Below are 13,374 nucleotides of genomic sequence, written 5' to 3'. Positions count from 1 at the left end.
GCCAGTGAACACTGCTGCTTGTTTCTTTCCGTGAATGCATTTTTGGGTATAATATGGTGCCTGAATACCCATCACGACTATTTTTAATTCAATCTGCAATCACCATTTTGGAGCAGTGTCTAACTGCAGATCTTATGATTTTAACGTACTGTACAGTATTTATTTAAAAGCATTCCTATACTATACTTTAATTTTAAAATCCCAAAGTGGTTGGGATTAATCTGGTCTCATGTTTAGACTTTTCTGTTTCTTTAGGCACATCTACAGGCTTAATGAAGAATTCTGGATAATTTTAATTCTTACACATTTTTGTAACATTTTAGTTGGTCTTACTTAAAGTAGTGCCACAACTGTGATATGCTCACCACCACCAAGTAGACTAGTATAGCTATATTCTTCCTTTTCTTTCTAATAAATAATATTTGTGGGCCTTCAAGTCCATTCTATCTTACAGTGACCTTTTTCAGAGCTTTCTAGGTAGGGAATACTGAGAAGTGGTTTGCTATTCCTTTCTTCTTGGGGCATCCTGAGACTATTCAGCTTGCCCAAGACCATACAGGCTGACTCTTTTGGGATGCAGATTGATGAACTGAACTCCCAAACCTACCTCACTGGGCTATCCAGCCAGGCTTACAAAATTTTTACCTTCTTACTGTAGTCTATAAATTGTTTATTCATTGGTTCCTTTCTTTAAAAAGAGATGGAGCAGCAGTTGGAAAGTTGCTTTAGAAAGTAACTATAACTTTCCCATATCTCAAAACTAACTAATATAGTTATGTTTAGTTGCTTTAAAAACTCAGAATGCTACTAGTCTATGGTGTAAAACAATCCCTTACCTACTTTGATATAACCTAAGCACCCACAAAAGAGGAGATATTTCTCCTTACCATATAATGAGACTATATTCCCCTTAAATATTAACCATAAAGTATTATTACCCAACAAAAGAAGCAAAATTAGCTTTTGTTACTATGCAGAAGGAATATAAAGCAGTTATACCTAGTTATCGTGGAAAGGAATTAATATAAGTAACTGGTTATTTATAATTAATTCCAGATTCAGAGGTGTAGTAACATAAAAGTCAGGTGAATTCCTTGAGTTTTCCTTGAGTGTGGCTGTTTGTATGGACCAATTAAACAAGCACAAGGCGGCAACTGCCTCCCACTTTAGGGTGCATGATATTTTGAATGGATAACTAGGGTTAGCACTCTATTTTTTCATTTTAGTTTTTTTATATTTGACCCCATCCTTCCCCCCCCCCCCCAGACTGTATTTCTAAAATAGAAGAAGAATTTGAGGTCAACTCAAAGGGTTATAAAAATAATAAGAAATATATGTGACTGTTTCTACCCAGAAAAACTTATTTTGAAAGTGCAGGTTAGTTCTTTTTTTAAAGATAACATGGAATTACTAGTGTTTGTTTTCTCAGTGCTAAATACAGTACATCTTATGTATTTCTTAGGAGGTGGCTGCTTTTACAGTAGTCAGTATTAGTCTGGATGGTCTCTCATTAGGTAGTGAAAAAATATTCTTAAGTCTTGTTGTGTATTGTAACTTTTTCTTCCTGAGGCAGAGGTTCTTTGTCCTCAAGTTTCATTCCTACTTTGAATGGGATAAATTGGGAAGTGTTTACTTGAGTTCCTAGCTTGTTTCCCAGACAGTTTTATGTTCTACATCCTTAAGTATAGCATCCAGCACTCTCTGGTTTCTGTTTTGTTTTGTTTTGTTTTTTTCTTTCTTTCTTTTTGGTCTATCTGTTGGGGACATTGTGCTTCTGGGCATGACTCATCTGACTATATTTTTCTGGCTTCTAAGTGATAATCTTATGCTCTTTCAACATTAGCAATAGCCATGGAAATCTCCAAACTAGTGGTGGAGGGAAGCACATCAGCCTATTAGCCAATCAAGGTAGAAATAATATTTACTGGTCATAACATTTTGTAGTTTGCTATGCTCCAGGAGACAAGTTGGAGGGAAATAAAAGAAAAAAAAAGGGAGGTAGGATCTTATAACAGTTTTAAAAAGATATAACAAGAAGTTTTAAAAAGATATGACAAGAAGCACCAGAGAGTCTGCCGGGGAATAAGAAAGATGCTAAATAGGAATCTTATTTTTAGTCAAAGCAGAGAGGCAGGGAGCCATGGCTACCCCTTTAACTCTCAAGAACAGAAGCAAGATCTCTACCCCAGAAAGGGTCAAGAAGGCAATGGGAGAAGAAAGGAAGTGACCTCAGTGATATCAAGAGTATCACTCTGGATTGTAAAGGATGATACAGGAAACCTGAAGAAATCATTCTGTCTGTACAGTGGTGCCTTGCAAGATGATGAATTCACTAAATAGTTTTTTTTTGAGCAATGTTCTCCCCCAAACCATTTTTATAACATGATATTTTACCTGTAAGGTATAAGTTAAAGTAGTGCTTGAATCTCTTACCTCATTCTATCCCCTAACCCCCCAAGTCATGGTGACCCCTGCCTGCACTTCCTGTTCAGTATAGGACTGCACAGCCCCAGTCCTGCCAGAGGCCAAGAGAGCTCCTCAGTGTTTTGGGGTGCCCTGCAGGACCCCCATCAGGGGCTAAGTGTTCCTCCCACAATCCTCTAGTGCACATGTATTAGCATATGCTAATCTGTATGCACTAGAGGATTGTGGGAGGAACACTTAGCCCCTGATGGGGTCCTGCAAGGCACCCCAAAACACTGAGGAGCTCCCTTGGCCTCTGGCAGGACTGGGGCTGTACAGCTCTGCACTGAGTGGGAGGTGCAGCCAGGGGGTCACCATGACTTAGAGGGTCAGGGGACAGAAGGGGGTTTGACTCCTTTAACCTAATTTTTCTACAACAGCATCTTTCTACACAGTATTTGTCATGGTTAGTATCTAATGGTTGTTGTGGGTTTTTAGGCTCTTTGTCCTTGACATTAAGAAAAGCAACATACCCCAAAAACCCATAGCAAGCAAATCTTTCTTGTGAGTGTGTGTGCTATCTGAGACCCATTGAATTTCAAAAGGCAGAGCAGGTGAGGGGGTTGCCCCAAGATGGTATGGGGAACTGTGTTTTGCAAGATGACATCCGATTCCGCATTGATTTCAAAGTGTTAACGCTTACTTACAAAGCCCTAAACGGTTTAGGACCTCGATACTTGGCGGAACGCCTTCTCCCATCTAGATCTACCCGTGTCACTCGCGCGAGCCAGGAGATAAGGCTGAGGAGCCTAACGCCGAGAGAGGCCCGAAAGGAAAAGACCAGAATCCGGGCCTTCTCAGCGGTGGCTCCTTGCCTTTGGAACAACTTGCCCCCTGAGATTCGCGCGGCTCCCTCGCTGGGCATTTTTAAGAAACAACTAAAAACATTGATGTATAGGCGGGCCTTCCCAACAGAAAACCCTTGACGATCTTTTTTCTTATTCTGTTCTTTATTTTTTTTTATTTACGTTTCTGCTGTAAAGTTTTAAAATTACATTGTTGTTTTTACTGTAAGCCGCCTAGAGTGGTCTAATATGATCAGATAGGCGGGATAGAAATAAAATAAATAAATAAATAAATAAATAAATAAATTCTTCTATGAATAATTTTCTCAAGACAGTGATTTTTTGCACAATTGAATCACATTAAATGCAAGACTACAAGAGCTTTTTGCAAGATAGCGATTTTTTTTTGACTTATATACCACCCCATAGCTACAAGCACTCTCCGGGCAGTTTACAATTTTAATTATACAGGCTACACATTGCCCCCCCAGCAAGCTGGGTACTCATTTTACCTACCTGGGAAGGCTGAGTCAACCTTGAGCCAGCTACCTGGGATTTGAACCCCAGGTTGTGAGCACAGTTTTAGCTGCAATACAGCGTTTTAACCACTGCGCCATGAGGCTGTTTCTATGGAACCAATTAAAATTGTCTTGTGAGGCACCTCTGTATTTCTTTCCATGCAAAGATGTGCTTCTTCAGTCTAAGCTGAGTTGTATCCTATTACCAACAACATTATTTACAGTAAATCTAAACAGCATTGTGCACTTCCATTGCACAATCAGAGCAGTCTGACACCACATTTAAGTGCTATAGCTATGCATTACACTCCAGAATCCTGCAATTTGTAAACTGGCAGAGCAAAGGGAATAGAGAACCTGCACAATTTTCATCCCCCTACTAATATTCTGTGATGATTCTGTCCATGCTGAAATTTTCTGCATCATATAACTCCAGAGCTTTAGCTTTGATTCATTGTATGTGGTCACATTTCTAAGTACAGTATTAGATTCATCCTTTGTTTTGTTGAAAGCCTGTAAAAGTTAGCTTTCGTCACCGGGATTTCCTTAACGTTGTCTGGAGTATGCATCCTACAATTTAATCATTCAGTATCTTCCTGTTATTGAACATGAATTAGGTTGTGATGAGTCACTGAATTTGTAACAAAGAAGAATGGATCACAGAAAGCTATTTTAAAACCTTGCTCGACTAAAAAAGGCAGTCTGTCAGCCTATCGTAGGAGTCTTATTTCAAAGAGACAAAATGCTTAAACAAATTGTCCCAGATTAGGTATTGTTTTTGACTCCAACAGTTGGTGTTGGTATTTGCTACTTATGCATGAATGCAGATAACTCTGGTTGAAATGTCATGTTTAAACATGTGCTAAAAATAATTCCACCTTTGGAAAACATATGTATATTCCAAACTGTGGTGTTACAAGATTGAAGATAGTCATCACTGTGCAGAATATCTGTGGCTCATTCCAGATATGAGAGAGGCAAAATGGAGGAAGAAGAGGTATATGTAATTAGGGAAAGATCATTCATCTCCATAATATGTATGCAGAGTTGGTTGCAAACTAATAGTGCAATCCTAAATCAGGTATGTTGACTCTAGGGTGTTAGGATTAGAATTAGTTACAACCCTCTTGTGCCAGGAGAAATGCTTTTCTGCTTCCAGCCCCACCTTCTGTCAGCTGATCTTGACAATCTAACTATAGAGCAATCTATTGTCAAAACTCTGGTGATAGAAAGGCCAAAAGGGGGTAGAGAAAATATAGGGTGAAGGAGACCCAGGGACACAGCCACAGTGTCTAAGTTAGCCAAGGGTGATAGTCCTCCATAATTTTTAGCTTGCCATGGCTAGGATTGGTTTGGATTCAACATAGCTTTAATTGGAGGTGACTGCACTGATAAAAAAAATACAAGTAATGCTCTGGGATTGGGACAGGCTGTTTGTCTTTTTTTCCCCTTTTACCACATGATGCAAAGGGAAATATGAATTACCATGGAGTCCCCTCCCCCATCCATAGTTTGTGCCTTTGTTACTAAGAAAAACAATGGATCCATCTGTATTGGTTCAGGTTTGAATCAATGCAGAAAGGCGTCACCAGCACGCACTTACAGGTTCTCCTCTCTTTGTAGGCAAGACCTCTTTTTTCCCCCACTACAAAAATGGAGAGCAAAGCTTTTATCTGTAAGCAAGAATTTTCTTTTTTATAAAAAAATAATGAGATTAAGAACTGAGGAGAGAAAGCCTCGTTTACAACATATTAGGTTGTTCTTTTGTCCTGGTGACATCTGCAGGGCTATAACTAGAACTGCAAACAAGTTGTAAACTAGGCTCTCCTCTACCTGTGTGGCAAGTCAAGGTGAAGACACTTTGGGAAACCCAAATTCCCAGGAGCTGTTGGGAAAATTATTTGGTTGTTCCCTTTTAGTTAGTAGAGTTAAGAAGTGTGAAGAAATCAGGCTGGTCTCATCACTACCCCACCCCACCCCAGGCTAGCACTTTGTTGGTACAAAATCATTTCAGAAGTATTTAAAGTAGAAAAGAAGGCATCTTACAAGTGTTGTCTATAGTTATAAAAAGATAAAAAGAAAAAATGAGGAGCGGTGAGTCTCAACCATATAAGAGAGAGACCTTCCATGCTGAATTGCATGGACAGAGACCAGGAGTGGAGAGCGGCTAACAAAAGGAAGGAAAGCAAACAAAACAGGAAGAGAAGAGAAGCAAGCCAGAGGTGGGGGAAAAATTACCAATAGGTTAATGGGAAGAAAAGAGAATCCATTTAGGTACTAAAAGCCTCCTTCCCACAGATATCCAGTGGTCCAAAGCATGCAAGATTGTTATGATCTCAACAAGAGCAACACCTACAGTCCCGGGTGCAACTTTTCAGAGAGTGAATGTTTGTAAATTTGCAGTTCTCTCGGTGTGTAATGGTTTAATCTCAATTTTGGCCAATTAGGTTTGTACTAGTAGTTGCGGTAGGACACTGGAAATAAGGAGTTGTGTCAAAAGCTTTGTGGAAAAAAAACGGCTTTTGAGTAGGGATTTGAAGGAAGGAAAAGAGGACAGATTCATGTGGGTAATTTGGCTGTTTCAAACGAAAACTGTTTTAAACACAGCATAGCAAGGAGAATGGAGGGAAAAAAACAGTGCTGTTGGTCAACAACTACAAAAAAGGACTTTTCTATATGTAATGCAGACAAATGATCCATAGGAGGCTAAGCAAATAAGCAAGGAAAATAAATATTGTACATCATGGGCCTTGGCATCTTGCCTTAAAACATTGAATTCAAAATAAATAATTCCTTGTACAGCTCTCCAAGCATATGTTTTACTTTTAAATACTCTAATTGTTTGCACATTATTACTTGTTAGGAATTTAAAAACAAACACGTATGAGAAAATCAAGCTGTATTGCTCTGATGAGTTGTTCTGATGAGATTGTTCATTTCAGTAGAGCGCCTGACCATTCAATCAAAACTTGCAAAATTCCTCTCCTTGATCCTCCCTGCGACAAGGCCACTTTTTCACCAGTGGTCACTGATTCCGCTTCGTTCTCAATGTGTTTTGGAGGTCCTTCTCCTTTAAAGGTATACTATGCCTTTGCAAATCCCAAGGTTCATCCGGGTCTGCTGATTGCCTTCCTCTTGTGCATGAGTGATGTCATATTCTGTATATAAATGGTGGCACTCCTAGCTTGAAATCAGAAATAGAAGTGGGGATGATGACAGTTGTGTGTCTACACTGGAGAATAGCAAGTTATATGGGATGCATGAATGTACCCTAACCAAGATCTCGTGGGATTGTTACACCATATTGTGTCTTAAACTGCATACATAGTGTGTCTCTGTAGATTATTGTGCATTGTTTATCCTGAATGACCCTCTGGTTGTAGTGTTCACTACTCTGTTTTGTTCTTCCTAAACCAGCCTGTTGCCCAAGGTGCAGTGAAAAACGTTATTGTGTAATTCTAGTGTTGAATAACATCTGACTGCCAATCTAGTTCTGTATTTGAAATGGGGAAGGATGCCTTCTCATCTTTTGCCTCAGGTAGAATAATGCCTTGCGTCAGCCTTTCTTACAGTCCACAGCGTCACACCAAATCTCTGTTGTTCCTCTCTTACTGCAGAAGCATCTGTCTAGTCTTCTAGCATAGTATCCTGGAGTTCATGCAGTGGTATAGATATTTTCTGGCTCTCACAAACTGACAGTCCTGCTAATTCATGAAAAATGGTTTTGCATTAATTGGGACATGTGTGCTGTGGAATTCAAAGGAACTGCCCTAGTAACTATGAGTTCTCATTTTAATATTGATGATGAATCACTGGCTTCAAAGTTTAGTTTATTATAAATAAGAAGAGAAGGGTTCCCTAAATAAGAGTGTAAATATTTGCCATCAAAAGATCCTTGTTACTGTTGACACAATGATCCATTGATGCTGGGTGTCTAGCAGTATTTTTTCCCCTCTCTGTTATGCATGCCTTTCTTTCAAACTTGCTAGTTGTTCTTTTCCTATGCATCTATTACAGTATGTTTGTTTGCTACTAGGAGGCAAGGCTGTGAGAGCTGAACAAGGGCACTGTGCTGCCCACCCTTTTAAAACTGCCACAGATAATGCCAACATGAATAGTGGCAGCATTGGTTTGAGGAACATTGTGTGAAAGATCTTGTGGTGGAGGCGGCTAGAAAGAAGGGCAAAAGGTTGCTTATTCTGGGGTTTTTTTAAAAAGTGGGCTAGGATGTCCATGGTGTATACAGCTGTATCAAAATAATTGCTGGAGCCAGCAGTTTATACATCACGATAAATAAGTGAACTGAAAAGGATGGTTTTGGTCTTAGTATAAGGTCTACCAGTTCCTCGGTTGTTAACCAAAAGGCAGGGCTAGTGTTGTGGCAACGAGACCTTTCTACTATAGAGAAAGTGATGGGGTGGAATAATTGATATAAACCTTCATTCCATCCTCAGTAAAGGCTCCCAGTCACAAAGTGTTATCTTGCCTTCCCCGGAGGAAACTCAAGGTAGTACGCAGGATTCTGTCCCCACAACATTTTATCCTTACAACCCTGTGAGGTAGGTTATGCTGAGGGGCTGTGACTGACCTCAGGCAATTCAAGAACTGTGTGGTTCAATAGGCATTTGAGCTGAGTTTCCCACAGCACGAATCTGATTTAGGAATAAGTCTAGCTCTGTGGTATAGCATATGCTTTGCACACAGAATATCTCAAGCCAGGCATCTCTTGGTAGGACTAAAAGACTTCCTGTCTGAAATCCCAGATAATTGCTGCCAGCCAGTGCTAGCAAGACTGAACAAGATGGACTAGATAAAGGTAAAGGTTCCCCTTGACAATTTGTCCAGTCATGTCCGACTCTAGGGGATGGTGCTCATCTCCGTTTCCAATCCACAGAGCTAGTGTTTGTCTGAAGACAATCTTCCGTGGTCACGTGGCCAGCATGACTAGACACGGAACGCCATTTACCTTCCCACTGTGGTGGTACCTATTTATCTACTCGGATTTTTACATGCTTTCAAACTGCTAGGTTGGCAGGAGCTGGGACAAGTGATGGGGGCTCACTTCGTCACATGGATTCGATCTTAAGACTGCAGGTCTTCTGAACTTGCAGCACAGAGGCATTCTGTGGTTTAACCCGAAGCGCCACCACATAGTAGTATCAAATGCAATACATTATATGGTAGCTTCCAATGTTTTTATTTTTGAGCCTGGGCAGCTCTACAAGAGATCCTGGCTTAGAAGCTGTGCTCATACACATAGGTAACCATATCCTGAAAATCCTCTTTCCTTGCTGGAAATTCTTTGACAATCTGGGTTAAATAAACTGGGTTTCATTATGAAAGAATGCAAGGAATAGCCAATCTTGAATGCAGTTTATAGTCGGGGCTCCTTTCCATTACAATGAGTGGAGTGTGAAAGCAGACAGAACCAGCGCAAACGATAATGCAGATAGTGAACAAAACAGAAACATGGGGTGGGGTGGGGTCAGAACTTTGTTGTCAGGGAGGAATGGAAAAAGTTGTTCAATATTTTTCAGACCCATACATCTTTAAATACAAAGAAGGCTGTCACAAAATTAAATCAAGAGCATCAACTCTTCAGAGGTTTGCCTTGAAGCTAATTGTCAGCTTCAAGTTGAAATTTGCCTCATTTCTTTACTCCTTTAGTGGGATTTCGTTTAGTCTTTATTAGCATTTTATGATGGGGATGATGATTACGACTGATAGACGGGGGAAGGGGGAAGCCATGCATCTACTATAGCTTTTGTGGTATAATGCCTGTATCTTTTGCTTGATAAAGACCGTGTGCCTATCTGCTTTTGAAAGTATGTTTAATTTTTTATTTGGTGTCCCCACCCCACCCCATATGCAATCACCATCTTGTTTGCTGGCATTTGTCTTTTAAACAATCTGGTACTGTATTTTACATTAGGGGCTCAAGAACACAGAACACAATGGCAGCCCCTATAATCCTGGGATTAATTACACTGTTATGCAGCAGTCTGCTCACAAATGTCTGAAACCAGAGTAGCTGGAGTTAAGCTAATTGAGCACTACTTTGAGATGCTGTTGAAGTGTCTGTGTGTCACCATTGTGCTTAAATCCTTCTAGCAATATCCTCCGGATGGCAGTTCCTCCATGTAATGGTTGAAACATGCAGAATAATTGCCATTATTGGTTTGGATTATATCTGTAAAGCTAGAATGAACAGAAGTATCTACCGGAGAGCACAAATTGAATCTAGGTATAGAAAAGATAAAATAGAGGGTTTTTACCGAGAACAAACGATATTTGATAAACTTCTGCTGAGTTCAAAAGATAAAGTAATTAAGAAAATGTATGATTATTTGTTAGAAATTAAAATGCAAGATGAGATAGTCAAAGAATGTATGATTAGGTGGGCACAAAATATAGAACATAATATTGGTATTGATAAATGGTTGCAAATATGGCAAAATAATATAAAACTCACACAATCAGTTAATTTCAAGGAGAATATATATAGCTTTATAGGTGGCATATGACTCTGGAAAAATTATCAAAGATTTATACAGATGTGTCAAATGTTTGTTGGAAGTGTGAAGGACAAGAGGGAAGCTTTTACCATATGTGGTGGACTTGCAGAGTAGTGAAACAATTTTGGATAAGTGTACATTGTTACAAAAAATATTGCTTTGTAAGGTTCCACTAACCACATGACTGTTTCTACCGAGTATTATACCAGACAACATAGGCAAGAAAAAGAACTACTTAGTTATATATATAGTAACCGCAGCCAGAATTCTTTATACCAAGAATTGGAAGAAATCGGTGATACCGAAACAAGAGGAACTTATTGAGAAGATATGGGAAACGGCAGAAATGGATATCTTATCAGAAGTGATGAAAGACTGCCCAATACAAAAGGCAACTGAACGATGGGATTTGTTATATAAATGGCTTGAGTCACCAGATAGTACTCGAATGACATAGATTAAAACTAGGATGTAAATGTAAGTTAAAACCAGGAGGGCAATCAAATAAAAGAAAAGTGGAAAGTCGAGTTGATATTGCAACATTAATAGATTGGATGTCAATACATTTTGTGTTCTCCTCCCCCTCCTTTTTTTCTTATATCCCCTTTACCTTCTGTACCCCTTACCTTATCCCAAGTTGTTAATTAAAAAAAAGTCTACTGTGTGGGTGTGGCGATTTTTTGTACCTTGTGAGTAATCAATGTAGCCAGCATACCAGCATAATGGCTACGAGGAGCCATTATGTTTTGCTGGTGGGTTCCAGGCAGCGATGGAAATGTATAAAAGATGAAGAAAAATAAATATGGTACCCATGCTCTGTTGTGGTCCAGAGAAAAAATAACATGTTCCAAATTTTCTTCTTTTGTTTCTTTCCAAATTGAAATTAGACATTTCTTGTTTTCTTATTTTGTTTGAAATTGCAAAGTCAAAATTAGGACCAAGATGCTTGTGTCAAAATACTGTACGAAATAGAACGTCAATAAGAAAAGCATCCTCTCCCCACCATAGGGCGAGCCTCCTGTTCCATGACCGATTTTGCCACTAGTGTGAGAATGGGCAGTCTAGTGGAGCCAAGTATATTTACAAGATTGCCCTTCTGTTCTGTGTTTAGACAACAAGATGCTGGCCTAGATGTATTATCTAGAAAGTTTTATCCCAAATGAACAGCAAATGGAATAAAAGGTGGTCCAAGGCACAAGATGGCCTGAGGAATGGACAAGATAGCACCCTCTTTCTGCCTACATACAAAAGCCATCTCCCAGCAATAGAGTCTTAGCACAACTGATGGTGGAAAGCTAGTTTAGAGTGGTTCTCAAACTGGGGTCCCCAGATGTTTTTGGACTGCAATTCCCAGAAATCCTGGCCAGCACAGCAAGTGGTGAAGGCTTCTGGGAACCGCAGTCCAAGAAAATCTGGGGACCCCAGTTTGAGAACCACTTTTAGAGGGCACACAGCAGGCATAGCTCTGTCCCACAATATTACTTTACAATCACTCAAAGGAACACAAGAAGCTGCCTTAAAACCAAATCCATCCAGGTCAATATTGTTCACATTGGCTGGCAGCAGCTCTCCTGTGTTTCAGGCGGGAGCTTTTTCCTAGCCCAACTGGAGATGCTGGTGATTAAGCCTGGGTCCTTCTGTTTATAAAGCATGTGTTCTACCACTTGTCCAGCAAGCCGAGGCAAAGAGGCAGTCCCGAAACCAGCAAAATCAGGAGGCTAGACAGGGGACAGATTGTATTTGTCTTCAGTGTGGAAGGAACGGTCACTCTCGAATTGGCCTTCTCAGCCACACTAGATGCTGTTCCAAGTCCTTCATTCAGAGCACGTTGCCCTAGTCTAAAGCCTCTCTACCTCTACAGCCCCTCTTTCCATCATCTTGCTGTTTGAGATACACACTCGGCTCTGCCTCGTGATAAGATAGAGTGATTATTTGGACTAAATAAGTTTTCCATACTTTTCTCTCTTTCTTGCTGCAGTACTCGTGAAGCTGCCTATTAGTAGTTTATACTCCCTCCAAATCATTAACACTTTATAAATTCTCAGCCAGCCGTGGCTTGATCTGAATTACAGTACATTAGAATTACATGTTCAATAGCAATTACATGTTTTATTTCACAGTGTTTTATGGTCTGAATACCATATAGAGTCAGAACAGCCACAGTTTCTACCATTTGCAAGTTTAATTCTCTAAGTGAGATGATGTGAAGGGGTAAGGGTACAGGATTTAGTTTCCTTTAGATATGAAGGAACACTAGAAAATTGTGATGTGTTTATTTGCAAATCTTAATCTTAGAACTGCAGAGTTGGGAAGGATCCTATGGATCATAGAGTCCAGCCTCTGTCAAGGAGGCATAGTGGAATTTAACTCCCAACTTCTACAGCCAGCTACATAGACCACTGAGCTATCCAGCAGTTCATATAAATATGCATGAAAATCAGAGTGGAAGCAAATGGATTCCTAAAAATAGACAGCAGAATATTCCCAGGAAGCCACTGTTTCACCTCCTAAAGCTACAGTGCTGCTTTACCTAACTTGATCTTAGCTAACAGCTTTAGGCTCCCTTTCTTTGAATTAAAATTATTAAACAAGCTGAGTCTTTTCTTTGACTGGAATGCTAACTTCCCATAGTTAATTGTGGCTAATTAACAATGTGTGCAGTTGGGTATGTAACAAGGAACAAGACTGAGACACTCTCTAACACTTCATCAATTACCTCCAACTAGCCCTGGCAAGTCACTAACTGTACATGAGCACCAAGAGGATTCTGGCTTTTGCCTCCTCTAACTAGCTGGAGAAAGAGTATTCCCTTCCCAAACTGAGATTTTAAGTATGTGCAACTTTGCTGGTGCAAGTGGACTTCCTTACAGTCGTATTCTCCTGGCATCCCTTCAACCCTCCTGAAAATGCTACACAGAGAGTCCGGGTCTCCTGCTAAGTAAAGGGCTTGGGGGAGAAGAGGACTCCCCAACATTGCATAGAAGGGCCTTCAAAAACAGAGCCCCCTTTGTTTAATGGAATGGAGGTCCTAACATGTCTACTGCCACACCCCAAAAGCTAGAGGGAGATTCTCAGTTGTCAAGGAACATTTGT

General features: G+C 40.0%; 1 protein-coding gene across 27 annotated transcripts in view; it reads left to right on the top strand.

Annotated features, from left to right (window-relative positions):
* Positions 1–13,374, top strand: part of MICAL3 (microtubule associated monooxygenase, calponin and LIM domain containing 3) — a 267,041-nt gene that overhangs the window by 13,978 nt on the left and 239,689 nt on the right. For 3 of the 27 annotated variants that reach the window (XM_078376362.1, XM_078376360.1, XM_078376344.1), the window contains exon 1: positions 6,709–6,844. The exons of the other annotated variants lie outside the window; for them this stretch is intronic. The gene's annotated coding sequence lies outside the window, so the exon portion shown is untranslated. Of the gene's footprint in view, positions 1–6,708; positions 6,845–13,374 lie in introns of those variants that run through there. 27 annotated transcript variants of the gene reach the window in all.

Source organism: Pogona vitticeps, chromosome 5 (genome assembly GCF_051106095.1).
Source record: "Pogona vitticeps strain Pit_001003342236 chromosome 5, PviZW2.1, whole genome shotgun sequence".
Taxonomy (NCBI): Eukaryota; Metazoa; Chordata; class Lepidosauria; order Squamata; family Agamidae; genus Pogona; species Pogona vitticeps.
This window is presented reverse-complemented; position numbering and strand designations above follow the sequence as displayed.